General features: G+C 43.3%; 1 protein-coding gene across 1 annotated transcript in view; it reads left to right on the top strand.

Annotated features, from left to right (window-relative positions):
- Nucleotides 1-3,350: 3,350 nt before the first annotated feature.
- The window catches only part of SLC6A1 (solute carrier family 6 member 1), a 61,471-nt gene continuing 41,514 nt past the window's right edge, over nt 3,351-23,307 (top strand). The window contains exon 1 of the mRNA XM_030501039.1: nt 3,351-3,566. The gene's annotated coding sequence lies outside the window, so the exon portion shown is untranslated. The remainder of the gene's footprint in view (nt 3,567-23,307) is intronic.

The following is a 23,307-nucleotide window of genomic DNA, read 5'->3' as shown; positions in this document are numbered from 1 at the left end:
TGATCAGAGCAACAGCCTTTTTATCATGTGATCTAGAATGGCATTAAAAATACAGCAGTGTAGCTTGTAAGATTTATCAGTATTAAAACTGGTGCAAACACAGCGACAGCAATAGCTCTTAAACCTGCCAGAACAAGTACTGAGTTGCTTTGTACTTACCAGTGCAACTGTCTTCTTCCTTCAGGCCTGCAAATAACAGTTTCCAGTTAACACTCCTTTTCAGTTTCCTCAACTGAACTATCACGTTTAGGGTTTCAGCCCTCAAACCCCTAAGATCACCCTTCTTAGATTGCTAAGATAGTGCCTCAGTAGCATTTGTTGCCAAATGCACACTGTCAGACTCTCCAGATCGGCCAGGTTACACTAAAATCCTGGAAGTGACAGTTCAGTCCCATTGACAAGCTTGTCCCACACAGAAATCTTAGGTCTTTTCACAGACCCGATTAAGCAGTGGGATGCTCCAGACTTACACCCTTTCTTTCTGCCAGAGATGCCTGCATTAGCAATACACCTTTTGGGGGAGTTGAGCGCACAGTGACACCCAAGACAGGCAGGTCTGTGCATCCAGGAACCATACATTCAACAGATTCCCCTAAATATGTGCTTCTGAGTCATCAGCTTGCCAACACAGCAGGCAAAGCCTAGCACATTTATAAATAATCTCGGGGGAAACCGTAGTTTTCCTCCCCTACAGGAGCTTTTTTGAACAGGAGCTCCCTTTTCTTAGATGTTTTTAAGGAATTCAGCAGCATACAACAGCATTACAAATCAGATACGTGGTAAATTCGGTGAGCAGAAAGGGTTCTTCGCATGTAGGTACCAAGAGTAGCATAAGTGTCAAGAGCACCACAAGCTTGTGCAGCTTGTGCTGAAATCCATGCTGTACTATCATTGGTTTTAGTTTGCAGTTAGCTTGTACATGTCTGCATGCCTTGTAAGTCAGTATAACTCAGCCCCCCCAAGCCTTTGAGTTATGATGGAACAGCAGCAGATCTGTTTCAAGTCAATGAACTATAGCGTGACATCCAATTTTAAACAGAACTTTCCACTGGACCATGTCACAGCTCTCCTAGCAGTTAAAGCTTAAATAGTTAGAGATTATGACACTGCCTCCAAAACAAATCACAGACTTCTTTTCAAGGCATCCAGTCAGGAAAAAGCTGTAGGTGGAAAGCCTGGGAAGGAAGGCAGAAGGAAGGCAATATGGGTTGGCAATTTGGCTCTGTGATACTACAGCACCAATTCCCAAGAATATAGAACCATAGAATCATTTAGGTTGAAAAGACCCTAAAGATCAATTCCAGCTGTTAACCCAGCACTGCCAAGTCCAGCACTAAACCATGTCCCCAAGTGCCACATCTGCACGTCTTTTAAATACCTCCAGGGATGGTGACTCCACCACTGCCCTGGGCAGCCTGTTCCAGAGCTTGACAACCCTTTTGCGGAATAAATTGTTCCTAATCTCCAGTCTAAACCTCCCCGGGCACAACTTGAGGCCATTTCCTCTTGTCCTATCATTTGTAATTTGGGAGAAGAGACCGACCCCACCTCACTACAACCTCCTTTCAGGTAGTTGTAGAGTGAGAAGGTGTCCCTTGAGCCTCCTTAGCTCTCTGGTTTAAGATCCAGCCTCAAGTGAACTGAACAGTCAGTACTACTTTGGGAGCAGGTCTAAACAACTGAATATATCCTGTATTTTAAAAATGTCAAGTCAATCCGAACCAATATTTGGCAGAAACACAAGGAAAATAGGACTGTGATGAAGACAAGGGCTAATCAAGAGCTAATCAGTAGCAAAATCTATAACCCTGAAATAACAGTAGAGGTGCCAAAGCAGTAGTCATTCATTGCCACTGTATGAATCAGACAGCTAGAATATCATTAGCTATTACCTTTTCAAACCACATGGGCAAAGAAAATTCTTGATTATTATGGCGGATTACAGGACAATCCAATTATTGGTCTCAGCATAAATACTCCTTGTAATTAATGGGCAACAGAGTTAATCTCTGTTAACATATTTTCTACGTGAAAACTCACAAGCAAGTCATTGAAGATTTTGAGCCATCTGGCAAGCCCTGCACAATTAGCTGGGTTTCAAAATGGTAATTAGCCAATTTCATGAGATGTATGCTATCTGCATGTCCTGGTAATAAACTTCAGTGTTTACATTTCTGTTGCTGTGTGATTATCATGTATTAAACATTAGTTCACACATCATCCTTAAATTCATACAGCGCAATGCAGACTTTAAGAAGATAGAGAAACATCTGGGGTGGGTTCATGATTCACTGATAGGGTAAATGATAAAACCTTGGCAGACCTTCTTGGGAGGAAAAGGAGGAGGCTGGTCTTCTCCACTCAACAAGTGCACGACGGTGCAGTGCGTGTTGCTGGTGTTGTTACCAATTTTGTGTATCATAAGAGATGTTAGTAGGGACTGTGAATGCTACTTCATCTTCTACACCACCGAGGTTGTGTTTTAATGCGCTGAAACGTACAGGTCAAGACACGGGATTGATTCTTCTACTACAGTGATGGCTACTTTAATCCTGTCACAAGAGAAACCAGCTTACCTTGGAAACCCCTCAAGAAGGAGTCCTCTGGCCAGTTGTCACTGCCATTCACTCACTTCAGAGCATTGCCTGGACAGCCAAAGTTGCCACTGTATTTTCTTCTGTTAATGTTCCTCGGACCCCTGGGATGTGGGTGTGATGGTGAAACACTGCGTGACTGGGATGCGTATGTCACTGTGTGACCTGCTCCGTGATGCCGGGGACAAGGCAGTGTTGTGCCACCACAGCAGCGAGCTCACCCCAGCTGGGAAGGTGCCTTCAGGAGAGCCATGGCCAGGGATTTCTGACTGGAGATCTTACACTGAGAAAACGCCAAATCAAAAGGAGCCTGGGAATGGGGCGGTTCTGACCGTTTCTTTTCTGACATGTGGACATTTTGAGAGCATTTGGGAATGTATACACGTTTCAGCACTTCCAAAACACAGTTCTAACATTCCTGTTCAAAGCAACGTCCCGCTTGGAACCACACGCTGCCCAAACTCCCTCAGAAACCCGTGAGCTCTCCCAACACCTCCCAGACTCGCCGTTCTTCACTTCTTTGTTCCACTTTTGCCAGCTTGGGCCTCGGGGGGAACCAGCGGTCACCGAACCGCTCCGAGAAGCGGATCTCCGGCACGGGCCCTCCCGCCCCGTCCCCCGCACCTCTCCGCAGCAGGGCCTGGCACCAGAGCCCAGGGGGCTCAAGGCGCTGCGCTGCGGGCCCGTCGCCAGCCGGGGCGAGGTGAGGGGAACCGGGCCTGAGGCGGCGGGGCCGGGCGCTCTCCTCAGGGGCGGGCTGTGGGCGGAGCGCGGCGGGGCGGCGCGCGGCCGCTGCTGCGTGGGGAGGGCGCGGCGGAGCGGCGCGCGCCGAGCTTTAAATGAACATTACTATCGGCCGGGGCGGGCAGCGCCGGCGGAGCGGGACGGGACGGGTCGGTTCGGTGCTGGGCGGCGGCGCCTCCTCTCCTGCCTCCCGTCCCTCTGCCTCCTGTTCCTCCGCCGCGGCAGCAGGTAGGGTGCGCGCGTTTTGAGCGCCAGCTTCGCCCCCTCCCCGTGCCCGCTCCGCGGCACCCTGAGGCGATACGAGGCGGGTCGGGGCGGCGGGCTGCTGCCGGCTGGGGAGACGCCGCGGCGCCCCGCGGGTGGGCAGGCGGGCTGCGACCGTGGGACCACGGTTGCCCCCGGGGGAAGGAGGTTGAGGCGGTGTCTTCGTCGGAGGGCGGCGGAGCCGTGTGGGCAGAGGAGAGGGGATGTGAGGTGAGGCGGCCCCGCGCGGGTGGGGGCGGCCGCGGAGCCGCTGAGGTAAATCGCCCGGGAAGCGGCCTGTTGCGGCCGCACTCGCGGGTGATGCCGGCTCCGCTCCGCTGCCGAGCGCGGAGCTCCCCGCTGCCCTCGAGGCGCGGGTCGGCGGGCAAGGGAAGGGAAGGGAAAGCCGCGGCGTGCCGGCGGAGCCCGCCTGCAGCGGCGTCCGCGCCCTGCATCGCCCTCACTGGAGTTATTTCGATTCGGTGGAAATCTCACACGGCTTCATTCTAATAAAAGTTGTTTCCAGAAGATGGAGTGTTTTATTTCCTTTCGTTTGATGCTAAACGTGTTGCAGTGCTCTGAGCCGGTAGCAGAGCACGGGTTTGAAAGCCTCAAGTGTCAGGCTAGTGCTGTGATTGAGAATGGATTTAAAGATTTAGTGATTGAGAATGGATTTAAAGATTTAGTTACGATTTCGGTTCACGTCTTACCTTTGCCCAGTTGCTTTAGAACTCGTCTAAACTGTGTTTTCAGCAGAGAGGAGTGAACTTTAAAGGAAATCAGGTCAGGCATAGATTCCGGGCATCAAACCCTTTTCAGGTCCCAGAAATAGCCGCAGAAGTAGCATGACCAATTCTCTTTTCATGCACAAAGCTCTCTATTTTGTGTATTCGTTGGAATTTCTGACAGATCCTGGAGCTCCTCGACTGGATGTTTTCAGCTTATTGAAATAAACTTGCTTCCTAAGCTCCGCTTTTTACACAATTATGTTAGAGTCCGTTAACTATGCAAGGTCTGAGTTTCTGATGGAGATAGTAGTTCCTAAAATAACCAATTCTGTTTAGCGCAAGCTTTTTCTTTTGACGTTTTTAGGGTTTAGTTCTAGGAGAAGGTGAAAAGGAAGATGACTCTGAGGGAACGTGCATATTGGCTGTTATGGGGTAAAAAAATATGCTTGGATGTTAATAAAAAAAGTCAGAAAATGTTGTATTTCTAATATTCTGTACTCGAAATGGCAGGGTTCTTAAGTTATGGTACGTCTTACAAAGTCTTGAAACAAGAAGTGGCAAATATTTCTCTTGCGGTAAATGGGTCAGATGATAGCATCTTCCTCTGGATCTCCTACTTATGTATTGGACAGCTTCAGTTGCTAAGTAGCTATGAATTTCTAATCCCAAAGTAAATGATGTCATAATGACATCATCATGTCCTTTCACTTGATTGATTCTCATAAGAGAACAGTAATGAGATTTGATATACATGTCCCATCTCTTTAATATTCTTCCTTTGCTTCAGGGGATTTCCTGACCTGCCTGGCAGATTCCAGTGAATCACACTGAGCTCTAGTAAAAAGACATTCCTTTTGGAGACGAGGTGGAACATTAAAGGGACAGTGGCTGATCCTGGCTTCTCCAAAATCTGAGGAATGTGGAGATCTAGATATGAAGGGCAGTGATTTAAAACCTGGAGTTACTAAATTTGCCTGGAGGTGCAACAGTGACTTGAATTTCAAAGACACTTCAGCACTGTTGAGGATCAAGCCACTTAATGTGTGTGAATCTGAATACTTTAGGTGGGGCAGGGGGAAGAGAGAAAACATAAGCTGATACCTTCCTTCAGTTGCCAAAATAAATTTTAATCCTAATGGTAGGTGGATGAAATCTTGTCAGAAATTGCCATGTTAATACTGTGTTAAGCATTGACAGCTCAGTATTTCATCATTTTTTTCTAACAGGCAGCATAATTTAACCATTGGTAAGTTGGTTTTTAATATCAACACTGGCATCATAGAGAACTCCTCCAATTTTTTAGAGTTTATAGAATGTATAAGAAAACAACGGTTTTTGTTTCTTCTGAGGTTGAAGGTACAAGTGATGTCATTTGGTGATGGCCAGCGTGGGCTGCTAGATTTTACAGTTTAATTTGTATCGTGTGTGTTCATATGAGCATGGGTCTGCAAAAATTTTAGGCAGTTGTTTTCACGATAAATAATTGTTTTGTGATCATGGATGTCTTCATACCCAGTGAGTTGAAATATTCTAGACAGGGCTGTGCGTGCTTTAGGTGCCTAAACCTTACTGTTTCATATGTATGTGGAAAAGGGAGAAATGAAGCAATTGTCATGTCTGCTTTATTGAGCACATAGCTTTGTTTGGTAAAGTTAAAAGCCCAGTCTTGTAGCATTCGGAGGCTGCATACACCAGTCTCACTTGATTCATGAGTCTCCTGGGCTGCTAAAACACGTTTCAAAAGTAAATGATTTGTTAGGGTGGAGGAGTTGGTGGTTAATGTATTTACTGAAGATACTGACTGCTGATGTGATGCTTCTATTACTGATAAAGTACTGCAGCATTGATGGCATTATTAGGTGTAACAAAGTAGTAATTGAACACGAGGACTGGAAACAAGTAGGAAGGTGGTGGGGGAAGGTGTTTTTAACTGTATATTTGAATCTATTCACCAGGTAAGTGCAATAAGTGCAATTCAAGCCACAGATGCAAAAAGGAAGATTGTAAATACTCTGTGAGAATTCTGCACTTGTGCTACGTGCAGTGACAAATTTCCACAAGCTTTAGATGCTTTCTGGGGTGACTCAACTATGAACAAGTGATTTGGAAAAAAAATATTATCTCTGAAGAGAATCCTTGGTGACAATTTCTTTTCAAGTTATCTTAGGATTTGCTACTTACCATGATTTCTTCTAACTCATGCTTGCCTTGAATGTTGGAAACGAAAAATGAATTTGGACTTGGGGATATATCTGTGCCTTTCAGCTGCGTGTTAGATGGTCATCTGTGATATTTGCATGGTTGTGCTTTTAATATGGTGACACATTTGGTTACATAAAACGCAGAAAGCGGTGCACCTCAGAGCCTGTCTGAATGCTTGTGATGGAAGGTTGATGGTGCAGTCCTGACCTCTTTGAACAGGCGACGTGGCCAAGTAGAGAAAGGCAGTGAATGCTTTCGCAGTCATGACAGATCTTGCTTAAAAATCAAGGTCAGTTGTTTCAGTGGCTCAGTGAAGCAACAGACAAGGCAATGAAGTCTTTGTTGTACAAATAGCAATAAGAAATGCAGTCTTGAGATTTTTGTGATCTACCTCAAGACTAAGCTGCATTCAGATCCTGTGTGAATTATCTGGTATCTGGCTTAAAAACCCCACAATTGACTTGCTTCAGAGCTTCTAGTGACAGATATGTTGTGCCTCTGCTTCCAGAACCATGTCCTTTGACTGTGAGTGTGAGGATAGCCAGCGTTTCAGCCCCAGCTTCTGCTTTTGTCACAAGCTTTGTGTGAGAATAGAATGAAATATCAAGTGGATTGTTAGATTTCTTTTTTCTTTTTTTTTTTTTTTTTTTTTTTAGAGTAGATTCCTAAGGGGAAAATAATATCTATAATATCTGAGACTTTCTCAGGCTGCTTATGTGAGCCTTTTGTAAGGGCAACACCAGCAGCTGGATATCTGCAATGTGTTCCGTTCAGTCAGATTGGAAGGTAACCTGATGGGTAGATTGATCTACACCTGGATCATCTTTGCTATTTGTAGAATGCAGACAGGATTTGGTCCCTTGGGTACTAGGAAGTAACATCATTAAAGAATACCTTTTGTATATGTACTCTCCTTCCCGTCACACAGGCATTTGAAGAAGGGAAGTCACACAGTGTAACGTGAACAACAAACTGTTACTCTCCAAAAAAACCCCTGTATTGGTTTTCTAATTTTTGCATGAATGTGTTTTGCAACAATTTTAATTGTTCAAGATCTGGCCAACATGCAAGCTTGTGAACACAGGAGATGCTGACCCTGTCCACAATAGAGCTGATGTAATCTGCAAACCAAGGACTAAATGCTGCTGCCACTCACACGAGCGTTGCTGGAACAATGTTAGCTTAAGAGGTCCTGCCTTGGCTTTCCCCCAGGGCAACAGACCCCAGACATTTACATTAACATTCTGATGTTTCCATGTTGCTGCTCCGGTCAGACTTAAATGTGCAGAAAATGCCACTTTTAACAATAATTCTGCTTTGTATTGGGTTAATGACAGTTCTGTGACAGACAAACCCCATGGGTTACAGGGAAACCACACGCTCTAACAGGCACAAGTCCTTTGACTTCAGCTGTAATTGATGCAGGGCAGCAAGTAATCACTTTGGTGTCTCACAAGTCCTCTGGTTGTCTGTCTGCTCTGTAGGAATTCCAGTGTGCTGCTGTCGTCTCTTTTTAAAATAAAATAACAACAAACCACCAGCAAAAAAACCCAATGAGAAAAAAGAAACCCACTAGAAGAAATAATATCAAATTCAGATGTGGGCCTTCCACACCAGTAGCTAACACTGTCTATTAGATACAAAAAGGCTTTCTATTTCAGATTTAAATTAAGCATGTTTAGGTATTGATTGTTCAAAAATCACTTTTCCCCTCGAAATCATTTCTGAAAGACTTCATCATCCAAAAATAGAAGTTATTTAAGTATAATTGTGTGATTTGTTAAGCTGGAAAAATTTAGATTTTATTCCAGTTTTAATCTTTGTTTTAAAAGCTGTGATATGTTGCTAGCGAGCTTAATGCTGATTTTAGTCTGGAGCACAGTCTTGGAATAACCTTTGTGTAAATGAAATCTTTTCTGTGTAAAATAACAATTATTTCAATGTTTATTTAGAATGATGTTGTAATGAAAAGCACACAGTCAAAAATCAGTGCTTAGGAATACAATCGGTATCGAGCAATGCCTGCACAGCTGAGGTTCATTCTGTAACCTTACAAAATCGTGTAACAAAACTGACGTCTAGAAAGAAAAGTTGCATCAGTGGTGAATGAATACATCACAACATTTTCTTTTGAAAAATATCTGCTTTCAGTTACAGATCAGTGTATTCCTTTTAATACAAACTCAAAATTCCTAAGAAAATTGTCCCAGTCTGAGCTTGAATTCTGCTTGTGCAAGAAATTCTGCTTTTTGTTTTTCCCTCCCTCTGGAGTGAAAGGGATAAAACTAAGCTCAAGATGCAAACTGCTTTCCCAGAGAAGTTTGCTCAGCGTTTTCAACACTTCGAGCAGTGCGTGTCAGAAGGGAGTGGGACAGCGAAACATGTCTTGTGACATTCCCTTGCAGGTACAGGCACGTACCACCAGCTCCTCACCAGGCTGAGCCCTAGAACTAGTTAATTTGGGGTGCTGTAATACGGCTCAGGGGAGCTGGTTTGTTTGTTGATTCTTTTGTTGTTTGGCTGAAATGGAGTGGAGGCAGTCTGACAACTAACACAGTGCTCAAAGAGGAAATATTTTTCTCTATCAAGGTGATATTGCTATTTAACGTACCTCTGAATTTCAGGCTGCAATGACTGTTTCCCTGCTGTCAGACTTTTCTCTGCGAAGCTGAGATGAAATGAGGCAGCTGTTTTAAAAACAAGTGTTACAGGGATAAAACATGGCCTCCAGTTGTGGATACAACAAGGGGGGCACTGTTTAGTATTCTTCTCTTCTTCAGTTGTTTTTAAAGGCTAATGAAAGCCCAAGGAGACACTCAGACAGTCACACTAGCACAAATCCCTATTATTGCTCTGATGATGAGCCTTGATGCTGGAAATTTTGCATGCTGCATCTTTGTTGCCTTCTGTAAATAGCAGGAAGGGATAGATAAAATGACACAGATGCTTTAATTATGATTTGATTACAGAGCAACCCGAGGAGTCTATTCTGAGGAATATGCAATTACAGAAAATTCTGAGGACTATCTAACCTTCCGAAATTAAAATTAACTGGGATTATTTGCACAGGGCTTTAACATTTCTGAAAGAATATCATTCCTCAAGGATCTTGCTGCTTTTGTGTGACAAATCCTCTCTAGCTTAGCAGATGGGTTTCAGGGTAACACAATGTCATCTTCCACAGCTGCATCTACTGGTTTGCTTCACCTAGCAGTCCTGTCTTAGCATCCTTTGCTGGTCACGTAGAGGAGGGTGATGCAGAACCTGCATTTGAACTGGATGTAAGCAGCCATCTCTGGGTCGAAGAACAAAAAAAGAGCAGTTTAAGCATACCTGGATCATCCCTCCATATCTTCTCTGCAAAACCAGAGTTTTTCAGTCTCACAAGCATGAAAATTTGAGGTGCAAACTTGTTATGCAGGTTCCAAAGGGAAGGTATAGATGGAAAATTCCATTCCTCTTCTTCTTGCAAGCTATTTAATAGCAGAAAGCTATATGATTAAATATGTTAAGCTTCTTTGTGGGCTTAAGTAGTACAAATGACTTGAATTTAATTCCATTGATTTCACTAGCTGTCAAACATGAGCAGAATTCAAAATCTGCCTCAGAGCCGAATAGCAGCATGTCTTCAGCCTCGGATGTAAGGACACTTATGTCTTACAGAAGCTGCGTTCCCAGATAGTAATCGTGCTTTCTTCCCTGTCCTGGAGTGAGCTGACCTGTTTGGACAGGCAGTCAGCCTGGAGACTGATCCCAGGCATGGAGTTGATACAACAGTGGGTCGCAGCCGCAAGTGAGGGCATGGGCAGGTCAGGAGGCTTCCAGGTGGCAAACAGCACCACGGACGCCTGGTGATGCCAGAGCTGTGAACAAGTAATGTTCTACTTGCCTTTCCTCAGTGCTTAGCATGTTCATTTACCACTAATAGAAGGGGTTTTTTTAATCTTTTTTTTCTGTAAAACCTAATATTTAAATCTTTATCACCTATGCTTAAAACTCGTACCCTAAGTGTAAGTTGGCTACTCTCCCTGCACCACTGCTCTTCAGCCTGAAAGAACCGGGCCTGCTGGGGCCCTCCTGGGCTCTAGTGTGGGTTGCAGTGCTTGCTCTGGACCTGGAGTGTGGTGGCAATGGAAGGGGGAAAAGGCTCCTCCTGCAGTGAGCTTCCAGAGACCTGTGGTTCCAGCTGTTCACAGGGGCTCTGTGAAACTGGCTTTGTTGATCTGGATGCTCTGTGAATGGACAGAGGCTTGCGAGAATGGCACAGCTGCTTTCCCTCATCTCCCCAACGGGCCTATTCTGGAGACTGACCTTGCTTTTGACCTTGCCTGCTTTCAACAGCAACGGGTGCACCTGACCTGATGCTGAGTGTGGCCAGCGTAGCTGAGGATAGCTGGTGTTCAAGCCACTTAAAGAATCACTGCTCTTTCTGAACAGATGCTGAGCACAATGAGGCTTAGGTGTAGCTAAAGATCAGCTGGATGCAGCAGCCTGTCAGTCTCCTCTGTCAATTGTACGGGCATTTTCTAGTGTAGTGCCTTCTTTCTTTATTTTAACATTTCAAGAGCCTTCAAACCCTCCAACTTCAAAGTGTTTCTGTTCCTGCTGACCCATGTTTACTGCACAGGGATAAAACCTCTAGCTAGCAACTTAGGGATGATTTGTCAAGGATCGCTTTAATAGATTAGATTATTTTCTGCCTGAAATTCCCTGGTTGGTGACTAAGAGAAACTTTGCATTAAGCTGTGCAAAGCATAATGAAGTTGCTGTAATGCTTTGATGTGGAAATGCTTAAATGCTAGGGAAAAAAAGTGGTGTTATTGATAGAGAAAGCTTGTTTAATGTACCTGGGGACAATTTATATAACCAAATATAGATTATACTATAAAGATTATAGGTTTTGATAATCGCCCTTGAAAGTTTAAATATTGGACATGATGAAAAGGTCACAATTAAATCATCTTGAACAGTTCTGCAGCTAGTTACAAACTCAGTCCTTTTAAAAGATAAAGAAATATTTGATATCCGCGATGGAGAAATCGATACTGCAATAGATGTACAAAACAAAAAGATTTTTGTTTCCTCATAGCTAATACAAAGTCATTCTTCATCAGCAAACTGGCTGAGGTGACTGTTAATTGTGCTGGAGTGCAAAAGCTGTGGTGAATGTGCACTATGTTTGTCTCACTTAATGAAGGCAGTTATATAAGAGTCGCTTCCCCTTAGCTGATTGAATTGTATTTCCCATGCCACCTCTTGCTTTCCATGCTGCTTATAGAGGGGCAAAACCCAGTTTGCTGTATTTTCTCCATTTCCTGTATCTGTTCTTGAGGCTTATTAGCACAAAGTAGCTCTGAGCCATGGCTTGGACACCAGAGATTCTGAAAGCCTCAAATAGCGGTAATAATGGAGTTGGATGAAGGATGCTGGTTGCCATGGGAACAGTGCATGTGCCGCACAAGATAATGTAACTGCTGTAGTGCAGAGATCTGTGCTGCATATTGATTGCAAGAGTTCTTGAATTCCTCATAAACTTTGTGCTTTGTGCTGCGTGTTTCACCTCACAAGTGAGAGAAGCTTGTCAGCTGGGCTAAATCCAGGAGGATTTTGTTAATGTGGGAGGAGTTGACTTTTGCATGGGAGGGGAGAAGAAGGGGTCAGAGCTGCTCGAGAGTATTGTTAGGTTCACAGTCTTTCCCTGTTGAGCTGCCAGTGTCCTAACTGTTGTGTTAATGTGAGTTAATGAAGTATTGGAACTGAGGCACTACGGGTGAGTGTCCTGAGTTGACAGTAGAAGGAAGGCCTTAGGAAACAGAAATTTCACCTCTGTTTCATATGGTGGTTTGTCACCTGGACGGCTGCACAGTACCACAGTTCTGCAGTGTACTTCTCCATTGCTGTTGCTGGTATGCCACTGAAAAGTTCATTTTTGTCCCAGCTTGGTGAGGATGAATCTGATCAGTGGCATAGCAGTGCAAAATACTGCAATTAAGGAACAGCACAGTCACTGATAGGCAAGAGGATGGGTGCAGCATCAGCCTTTTCACCAGGCCGGGACAAGATGAAACACGCAGGTCTTAATTTGGGGAGATTTCTATGTGAGCAGGACCACACAGTTCTGTTTTTCAGAGGTTGGGCTCCTTTTTTCTTTAAATGTATGAAAATCACACCTTTGGGAATGGCCACGTTAGCATGGCACTAGTGGGTGCTATGGTTGTCTGCAATCTTGCATAAAAATGAATGAAGCAGGGCTGGTTTTGCTATAGTTTGCAGCCAAATTTTAATACATCCTGGAAATTCCTGCAGAGAAATTCTATTTATTGTCCCAGTAGCCCAGATCCTCACCAGCATAAACCAGCAAAGGTCTATCAGTGGTCTACTTGGAGAAGCACTGCTTCATTGCAGATGAGCCCTGGCTTGTGATTTCAATAGAGGCTCATACTCTGCTTTAGGATCTCTTCTATATGAGGAGTTTGTGTCGGAACACAAAATTCTGGCAACTATTAAAGAACCCCACACCTCAACAGCAAAACAACCCCTGCTGTTGACACCGAAGACTTGCTGCAAGGTCGCTGCTGTAAAACTTCTGCTAAAGAAGATACTGTGTAATTACTGATCTTACAAGCTTTTTGGCGGTGCTGTATACTGTTTCATACCTACCTCATGCTGTCTGAATTTCTGGGTGTTGTCCAAATCTACCTTAAAAGTATCAGAACTTTAGGAACTGTTAGTGAGGTTTTCTGTGTCTGCTCTAAGAGGATACTTACCTTGAGGGAGAGGTATTACTGGTCAAAAATGCATCATTTTTGGAGACATAATGAGACGACATAGAAATGTCGTGCCCTCTGGGCGTTTTTTGCAGGGTGGTGTGGCTTTGTTCATCAGTGTGGGTCACCTCAAATGTGGTGCTCAGATATCCATTCAGTTTATTCTTGACTACTGTTTCTGGTTTTAGATCCTACCACCACATCCCAGTGGAGTACCTCAGTTTATTGCCAATTCAAAAAACTGATTGTACAGGATCAGCTTCTTTGGAATTCTGGGGGTTTTTGTACAGCCAAAACAAACTGAGACATCATCTGAGGTGCCTGTTTTAGAACCAAGATGCTTGCTTTGGCATGTATAGACAAAGTATATGTATAGTTACATTTTAGACCACCTAAATGTAACAAAAGACTAGTGGCACTGCACTTTGATATACTGAGTTAAAGCCATTAGTTTGTCATTTCTTTTGTAAACCTTTAATATTTTCTGGGATTGTTTAATTCTTGTGGGAAATCCTTAGTCTTTTTTGAAACAAAATACATGTTGAATTTAGTAAGTGAACTAACGGGTGAACTTGGGCATTAGGCGTTGCCTTAGATATTAGTGAGACTCCGCCTGAGTGAAACCTGCCTGCAGTGCTGTCAGACATCCATCAGTTTGGCTAAGCTCTTCCCACTGAACCTCGTTTGAGCAGTGCCTCTTGTGCCCTGTGGTCACTTCGTGTGTGGCTGTTGTGTCAATGGGACCTTCTGCCGGGTGTCCAGGGCTCAGGTTAGGCTTGCACGTGCCTGCATATATATACACATAAAGAGGCACAGATCACGTCACAGCGTGTGCTTGTGAATGTATATGTAATGTGTGTGTATATACTCTACAGTTCTTATGTTTTCCTACTGTCAGTTATGCTCCTGCTGTCATTTGGTGCTGTTCAAGATGATTGCTTGGGTTAGCAAGTGCTTCAGTCAGGACAAAGTGAACAGCCTGGAGCTGAATGTCAGTTATAACTTTGGTTTTGGCCGACGTGGTGCAGCCAGCTGGAAATGGCTTGTCGCCATCACAGGGTGGTCATATGGTTCTCAGTGAGCATGTAGCAGTGGCACAGTTATGGGTTGTCACCTGTTTGTCCTTGGACTATCTGGTACTGTCACAATTTTAAAGGAATACTCAGGTTTTAACTATGGGCACACGTATGAACGTCTCTCAATGCAGCAGCCTGGCTCAAAGTGCCTGTGAGAAATGCTCGGGAATGTGCTGACTGTGTGGCGTTACGGTGGTGGTGTTTGTAAGTGTATTGCATTGCACCAAGGGATTGTCAATGTCAAAATGGTGCTAAACTTGATAAAGGCGGGACTGAGTTTATGGTATAGTGTCTTTTCAACTTAGACTTTTTCTAAACAAGGTAGAGTTTGAGGGGCTGGATAACAAACACGGGTGAAAGTCAGGGAAGCTGGTGCTGTCATTCCGTGGAGAGCCATCCAGGTTACCAAATGTATCGACTTTCACCGTATTCTTTAGGTGAACTTTCTTGGCTGAACTCCACTGAATCTGAAAGCTGCTGCTGATTGCTAAGGTCTTGTGTAGCATCTAGTGCACAATGTTCTGTACAAGTACCTTGTTTACTGTACTAAAGCTGTAGGAATTGAGTGATTATAGAGTAATGATTAACACCCTGTTGCTGAATAGATTTTAGGAGTGCAGGTCTGATAGGAAATGCAGCTGCTGCCCCCTCCCCTATCCTGCCAAAAACCCCCAAGCCCACAAAAACTCTGGCATGTAAGATGGTTGCTGCATTGAATACAGTAACATTCCAATAAGCAGCATGTGTAGTTGAGAAGGGAATAAGAATGAATATTTCTGAAGAAAACAGCAGGAAAGGGTGCCAAATGCTTACCTTAGAAAGGTCAGTGACTTGAATGGATCAAAAGCAGTTTTTGCTAGTTGTGAAGCTGGTCCTGACCCTGGGTCCCCTGAGGAGCAGAGGAAGGGTTTTGCTGGTTTTTCTGAGCACAGCCAAATGGAGACTGTCTGTGGTTTATGGTTCAGAACTCCCTTTTCAAGTGTTCATAGCAGCCTTTTAGCCTTCCAGAGGAAGCAGCACTGCCTGACAGTTCATAGATACATGTGGTAGAATTTCATCTTCGTGGCTGGCTGATAAAGGATATTGATGGTTCTGCTTCACAGCAACGCTCGGAGGACTCCGAGGAAGATTGTTTTCCCACGTTTGCATTCAGCTACTCCAAGTAGATCAATTTCCACTGAGCATAAGGACGGTTTTGATTTTTCACAACGAGAGTTTCCAAGGAGGTGCTAGATTTACAAAAGTGGTTGCCAAGGGTCTCCAAGGGACTTGACAGATTTACAACATACTACTGGTGGAGTCTCAATGGAAATTGGGTTTGATATAAATGATAAAGAATTGGAGGTGCTCAAGGATGATGTTCAAAAGCAATTTAGAGAGGCTATGGACCATTTTGATTTGTTTCAGTATAATTCCTCCTATGAAAGAGAGCTGAACTGTGACTGGCGGAATTTATCATAGCTTTATACTGGTTTATATTGAAAATTGAGCTTCAGGATTATATTTCACTTCTGTCTTTACGCAAATTGCATACAATATAAGTGAGTAGTTTATGAAGGTAAAATCTTCAGGGTGGGGAAGGTTTAATCAAAGAATTTCTCTTACTTTAAAAGAGTATGCATATCTTAGCCCAAGCAGTTTAGTAATGGACAAATATGGTTTAGGAAATGCTTAGATGGACCTTTGAGAAACTTCACAGATTTCCTGGATAATTCCTTTAAAGTCTATTTAAAACCCCCCACACTATTATTTGCAGATCACATCTGTGCCAGCACTGACAGTACTAGAAAAGAAACCCAATTTAGTTTGTTCTTTTGTTCTTTATAGAAGAACTTGCTGCCTTGTCTTCTGAGTAGCACAAAAGCTATTTTATTTCAGAGGAAAACATGCTTTCTGGGTGAATCCTGTAAGATACTGGTTTTCTTTCACTGTGTTTTCCTTTTAGCACTAATTTTGAAGTTGTAGCAGATTGCAACAGAATTGCATTTCAAGGGCAGAGCTGCTTACATTGGGATTTGCTTCAGCGGGTTAAGGGAAAGAATTGTTGAGAGGTGCCTAAGATAAGGCAGCTAAATGTGCAAATGTCCATGTACCTGTTAGATAAAAGCCGTGTGTGGTGGCTGCAGATGAATTCTTTTCATTTATGGATGTATTAATGCTAGAGGTGAGATAGAGGGCCAGGGGAATAACTTCCTTCTTCAAAGGTTATACAGATGTTGTCTTGAAATGCATTGTGTTCAGGCTCCTTCAAAAGCTATTGCAGCTTTTCACCACAGCATATTGTGGGGATTAATCACATTCATGTATTTACAGTCAAGATTAGCTGCCTCCTTGCTCCATACAGACAATCTAAAAATCACATTGATGATGCCTAATCTTGATAGTAATACAAGAAAGCGAACAAGAAAGTGTGCAGACTTATGAACAGTTTTCCTGGGGGTGACAAAGGTGTACATCTTGAGGACAGCTAAGCTGGTAGCAAATGCACTCCTTTTGTTGGAGCACAGAAAGAGGAAAAATAGCTGTAATTGCACAAAGATACATACACCAGTTGTACTTCCCTTGTGGGTAGAAAGACGTGGAAATAATTAACACTACAAAGGAATGGCCACAGTGAAAAGAGTCTAGCATTATCTTTGGGTGACCCCTTTGGAAAGCAGCTTCCTGCCTGCCTGGCTGCACGTAGGAGACTTTTGGCAATGCTGGCAGAAGCAGTTCTGGCATGATTCCTGTTTGGTGCTGCAAGAGTGGTTGCTCCTGGTTGGACCCTTTAGGATTAAGGAATGGCCAAAATACAACTGTGGGCATTTTTTTGTCCTTCATGTACCATTTTTTCCCACTTGGTCTGTTACTTTTTAGCTGGATGGTAACAAGCAGGTCTGCCCTGAAAAATCAGCTTTGCCCAGCAGGTATGGGATTTGGAACTGTGTCCCTTGATGTGAGGTCTGAGAGAAGAGCTTGCAGCTAAAGAGCTTTGAATGGCAGCAGGTAACAACCTCAAATTGCCGTAGCTCAGACTTCTTGCTTGCTTCTGGATCAGGAGGGTAAGCAGGCAGAAAATTGAGGAATGCTGTATCCATTAAAAAAAAAAAGGATGGGGGGTGAGGGGAAAGCAAAAAAGCCCTAAAAATTGTTTAATAACTAACATTGGGTCAGGAGGAGGAGCACAAGTGATTATTACACTTAGCATCTGGCATGTGTATCAGCCTATCTTGTGACTGAAAGCAAAATGTATGTCTGTCTCCAGAGAGTTTTATTCATCAACACTGTATATATGCACTTCAACAGAGAATGGCTGGTGTAAGAAGGTTTACATGGGTACTATACATTCCGCTATACTTACATGATCAATGATTATGCTGAGATGGTTTCTGTGTGGAACACATTGTGAGCCTATCAGTAGATTCACTACCTCCACTTGTCTTTTCTACTGGGCTGGGCTAGTTCAGATCACACTCCTTTGTGTGTTGTTTTTTTTAAGGGCATTTGCTGTGTTTGTGTGTGCAGTAATCGTGTAGCTGTGTGTCTTCTGCCAGTGTTTGTAACATGATTTATTCTGTAGTCCTAGCTGTGAATGTTAGTTGTACAGCAGTTTTTCTCCAGGATGTTCCTACTTTAAAGATGATTCATGGCTGCTAGAAGTAAATGTTGGTGTTCCAGCAGGAAGCTCTTGTAGTGGAAATTGGGGAGCTGGAAGAGAGTTTGGAAGCATGAATGAGAAAGCCCAGGGATCTTTGCAGAAAGCTGTGTCTCCACTGGCCTTGGTATGCTTACCGTAGTGGACAGTGCAGTTCAGTGTATTTAGACATGGTTATGAGGAGCTGAAAATGTTGACTGAATGACAGCAAGGCTGCTGTGATATTTTGTGGGGGAGAATCCTTATTTTCACCAGGAAAGTGGAATCCACTGTTGTTCTGTAAGGTGGTGAGTATCACCAAAGACTGCTGTTTCTGTTTGTTTGTTTTATAAGATTAATTTGGTCCCAGCTACCTCATGTCACTGCTGCTTCCACAGATTTACAGTTCTAGAACAGCAAAGTGAAATAATCTCCATTCGATTTAAAACAAGGCTATTTCATTTGAGTAACGATGACAGCTTCCTTAGAATCAGAGGTGAAATTCCATCACTGGTTGGATGTGCAGAGGAATCTGAAACGCATAATATGCCATTTTGAGGATGTCTAACTGTCTTGCAAAGAAATGCCTCCAACATCATGGTTTATTTCTAGGGAACTCTATTTAGCAGGAGCAAGAGTTATCTCTGCCATGTAGCAGTCAGGATTCACAGCTTTCTTGAAAGCTCTACTACTACAGGAATAAAGACTTCCTTTGTTTACAGGAGAGGGGGAGAAAGCACCCTCCAGGCTGCTGTTTATAGCTGCTGACATGTGATAGAACACCAAGATGCCTTTGCTTGCGGATTCTCAGATTGGCATCTTTACAGGGAGGGGGAATCTTCAAGGGTGCCTTAAAGCTGACACTTTGTCATCTTGCAGTGATAAGCCCTAGAAAGAGCTGTTGTATGCACTGGAGTGTGTTATGCATAATAAAAACTGAATACTGGAAGAGTTAGAAACAGTAGTTTATATTCAGCAGCTGAATTATGCAAGGTATGGAGTGCTGCCGTGTGTGGAACGCTCTCCGTTAATGGAAATTTCTTTGCTAAGAAAAGGCCTCAAGATTTGGTCCAATGGATCTTAAAAATGGTAGTGCTATTTGTGGATGTGATTGGCAGATGTAATCCCCTTCCTGCTCTCATTTACATCTTTCCTTTCCTAGTCTATGCCAGCCATTAGACCAAAACATAATTAAAAGTAGTATTTCAGAACCAAAGGAGACATTAATCATTCAGGGTACTTTTTTCTCAGAAGTCTAAGACAGACAGACACCTTAGTCCCGCTGAAATGTACACACATGGCTCTTCGGCTCCTTTGGAAAAATTCAGCCACATGATTTAATATAACCCAGTGGTGATTTTTTTTATCAACACTTTCTTAATGACATATAAAATCTTTGGCATAAATCTTTGATATTCCCATTGCAATTATTGTGAATGAATTGGAAATGTCATGTATTGTTTAAAAAATAAGGCTGCTATAGGGTTTTTTCCCTGTCAGTTGCAAGAAATAGACAAGTTTTGCTCTCTTCTTTTTAATTTTACCACTTGATACCTAAATCGTATCAAGTGTTTCCATAGCATAAGAGAAAACAGCTTTCCTCAGTTTCCCCTCATCTCTCGCTGAGGTAAGTGGTGACTTGCTGATGGCCTTTGTACAAGCTTGCTGTTTTTGACCAAACCTGAAAAAACAGTCTATAAACACGTACAAAGTAGCACTGGCCCTTCTGAATTGTGACAAGTAAGGAAAAACTTTGCTGCCTTAAACAATCTACCAGCCTTGCCCTGAATGTGGTTACCCCGTAAGGTTATTAAGAGTTTGATACCTCTGCTGGTATCTTTAACAGGTGGCAGTGTAAAAGGTTGTGCAGCCTGAAGGTAGGAATGATGGAAATCTAAAACTGGTGGTATCTTAATGTAGTCCATCCTCTACTGGTTGGAGGTACTTCAGGGAATGTTCACATAAGTAAGAAACAGTATTTGGAGTTTATTTGCTCTATTTAAAAAAAAAAAAAAGGGGGGGGGGGGGGGGCCAGGAGAATTTATTCTGCCTTCCTTGATGGAAAGCTTTATCCACAGCAGCTGATGGGCCTGAAACATCTTCCTTCTTCTCCCAGGATCTCTGAGCAGTGTGCCACCTTAAAAGATGTGGTGGGTTTTATGAAAACTCACAGTACAGTCATAGAAAAATTAGAATCCCAGAATGGTTTGGCCTGGAAGGGAAGCTCATCCAGTTCCAACCCCCTGTCACGGGCAGGGACACCTTCCACTAGAGCAGGTTGCTCCAAGCCCCATCCAACCTGGCCTTGGTTGGAAAGAACATCTGGAGGTTGTCAGGCCCACGCATGTGCAGTGAGTGAGCTGGCTTTATTTGTCTGTGTTTGAATGGCTTGTAGAAAGGCTTTAAGAAATGGAGCAATCCTATGCATGTCACTCGAGTTGCTCACTTTCTCCGCTGCTTCGAAGCTGATCACTGAAACCAAATTTTGATAGCTCTAGGGAGATGAACATTTTTCTCCTTACTGCCCTAACTTTGTGGCATCATGTGCTGTTTGTTTGTTAAAATTGGCTGGATTTCGCCAAATGTCCTTTCCCTTCAAAGCAGCATGAGCTCCCTGTGGAAGCTGAGGATATTCACTGCTGAACAGAACCAGGCCCCCATCTGCACAGTCCCTGTGCTCTGACAGTGTATTTGGAGCCAGTCCACTCCGACTGCTTTAGATTGGCTTGGAGCTAAATCACAAGAGAGAACACTTCCCTCTGCCTGTGCTGGGCAGATAAGAATTCCTATTTGGGAAGAAATCAGAGTTGCTTTGCATCTTGTTATTTTATTGCACTCTAAGGGGTATACAGTTGACTTCTGTGCATTATTCTTTAAGCAGGAAATGGGGAAGAGATGGCTTCAGAGGAGCCAGGATATGTTGCCCATGTTCAGTGTTGTGCAGTACAGAAAGATTTCTGTGGAGAGAGGATGTAAGGAATGGCTTATTGTCTGAATAGGCAGAAACAGATTTGATTTTATTTTTTCTTTAGGAAAATGAATGCATTTTAGAAAGGAGGTGATTAGTAAAGAATGAAGAAATGGGTAGGGATATAAATCATAGTTTCATTATTTCAATCCAGGTTTTATTGTACTGGGCCCTGTGAAAAATAAAAGCCCTTGCTCTGTGTGTGTGTTGGTATGAACAGGTGCAGCAATTGCTTTTGAAATGAGTCCAAGCAAGTAACATTAAGTCCTCATTTTACACCTCACTGAAGGCTGTGCAAAGAGCAGAACTTCCCAGCAGCATAAGCAGATAAATTTCCATTGATAGCTTTGGCACTGAGCCTATTCACTTAAATCAGTGATGTAGTATCTGCTCATGCCTCAGTAAACAAAACCTATTATATTATATAGGTCAGGATTTGTTTTGGGATGGTTCTCAGTCTTTTGAATGCTCTCCCTTCCAAGATTAATGCAGTATTCCCAAAAAGAGCTTGTATTTCTTCAGCCTCCCCTTTATGAGGCTGGAAGAGTTGTGGGACCAATATTGTCTTCCTTCAGTTGAGGCTTTCAAAGCCTGTCTAATGGAAACAGTATTTTTCCTCCAAACTTTTGGAGTTTCAGTCACGCTCTTGATATAAGGGAAAAGGCTCCCAAATGGCTGGATGAACCTGAGAGACAGTGTTAGCTCCTTTAGAAGTAGTGCGACTCTGCAGGACCACAGTGCTCCCAGATTGAAATCTAGATTGCAAGGTGACTAGAGAACCTTCCTAAAGCCAAATGGTGCTATGGTGAAACACAGACAGCTTTGCTTCTGTCTCTGTAGATGAGCAAGAGCTGCTGGAACTTGTCCTTTCATTGGTAAATAGAAAAGTAATTTAAAAAGCCATCAACATCGAGCTCTACATACTCATTGTTGATGGGGTAGACCATTGCTTTGGTCATGAATTCGTAACTTCCTCTTGTAAATGAAGAGCTGCCTTGGGATTCTCTGGGGCAGGTAAGGAGATCCTCTGCCTGCTGTCTGCTTCTTCCTGTCCTTCTCTTGCTATGCAGGTATCAGGGACAGAGGAGGGAGTGGAAGGGATTTCTCTGCTCTGTTTTCTATGCCTATAGCTGTCATGAAGGAACCCTGCAGTGAGGGGGGTGCTGCTGCTCAGATCTTGCATTGGGCTCAGCATTTTTGTTCGGGAATCTTGGTACAGAAGATCATCTCTTGTTTCATTTGATGTTTAAAATGAACTGAAGTTCATCTTTTGAACATTTCTGTAGTTTTCCTAGTCACAGAAACCAGAAAAATTAAGTGCTTACTTAAGGGTTCTCTCACTTAATTGCTGCAGAGCCTTGAACCAGTTGTTAAGCTGGAATCGCCTCCTCCCTTGCAGGTGTCTCCTGGAGCCATGCCTCTGCTCTCATAAATACTTTCCTTCTGGTGTAACCACAGCATAGATAGAAACTTGAGAGAAGCAGCGGAGGTATATTTGACTTCCTGATGAAAAACAGAATGGTCAAGCAATTTGTATGCACCCCAAGAAAAGAAAGAATACACAGCAGCCCCCAGCTGGCTTTATTTTCAGCTATACCACATAAATAATATAGCTCTGAAGAGAAAAAAAACTCTGGGGGGTGTAAAGGGCCATACTTGTCTAAGTACACAGCACAGTTGGACAGCTAATAACAAATAGGAAATAAGACTATCTGATAGGTTAGAGATGTCACAATGTCCCTATCTTAGGAGATAAATATCCAGTCCACATTTCTTGACACTCAGGCTTACTGGCCAGAGCAGCTTTGCCTTGTGTGTGCCCCAATTCACCTCTGTTAAACTTCTTGGGTGTTATCTTAATTTGACACGTGCTTAAATCTTTCTAGTTTAAAGCAAATATTATTGATTTTAGTTAAAGAACATGCAGAAGTAGCTTTAGAGAGTGAATACATAATTCTTGTCATATATTGATATGTTATGAAAAAATACCATATTTTGCCTGTGCCATCACTGCTGTATATATTGAATAAAAAGGAAAGTAATGCTCTACTATAAAAAGCTGTGTTCTCTTGGAGCTTGAAAAGGCAGCAGCTATTTGCTTCACATTTGGAAGGTGACATTCCCAGCTAGATGGCCTAGAAAATTGCTTTCAAAAAGTTAGAAGCATTAGTTTAGGAGGGCTATTGAACATCCAGCACTCTCCTTGCAACAAATTGCCAAGTACGTGGCAATAGGTGACACTGTGACAAGTGTTCAGCCTGCGGGTTGGTGACAAGCGATGAGCTATTCCGAACACTTCTTCCCTTTCAGATCCCAGCTGAGCCACCGCTGCAGAATTCCTGTGCTTGGGGCTTGTTCGGAAATTGATA

The sequence above is a fragment of the Strigops habroptila genome, chromosome 11, assembly GCF_004027225.2.
Source record: "Strigops habroptila isolate Jane chromosome 11, bStrHab1.2.pri, whole genome shotgun sequence".
NCBI lineage: Eukaryota > Metazoa > Chordata > Aves > Psittaciformes > Psittacidae > Strigops > Strigops habroptila.
Note: the sequence above shows the minus strand (reverse complement) of the source record. Positions and strands in the feature narration are given on the sequence as shown.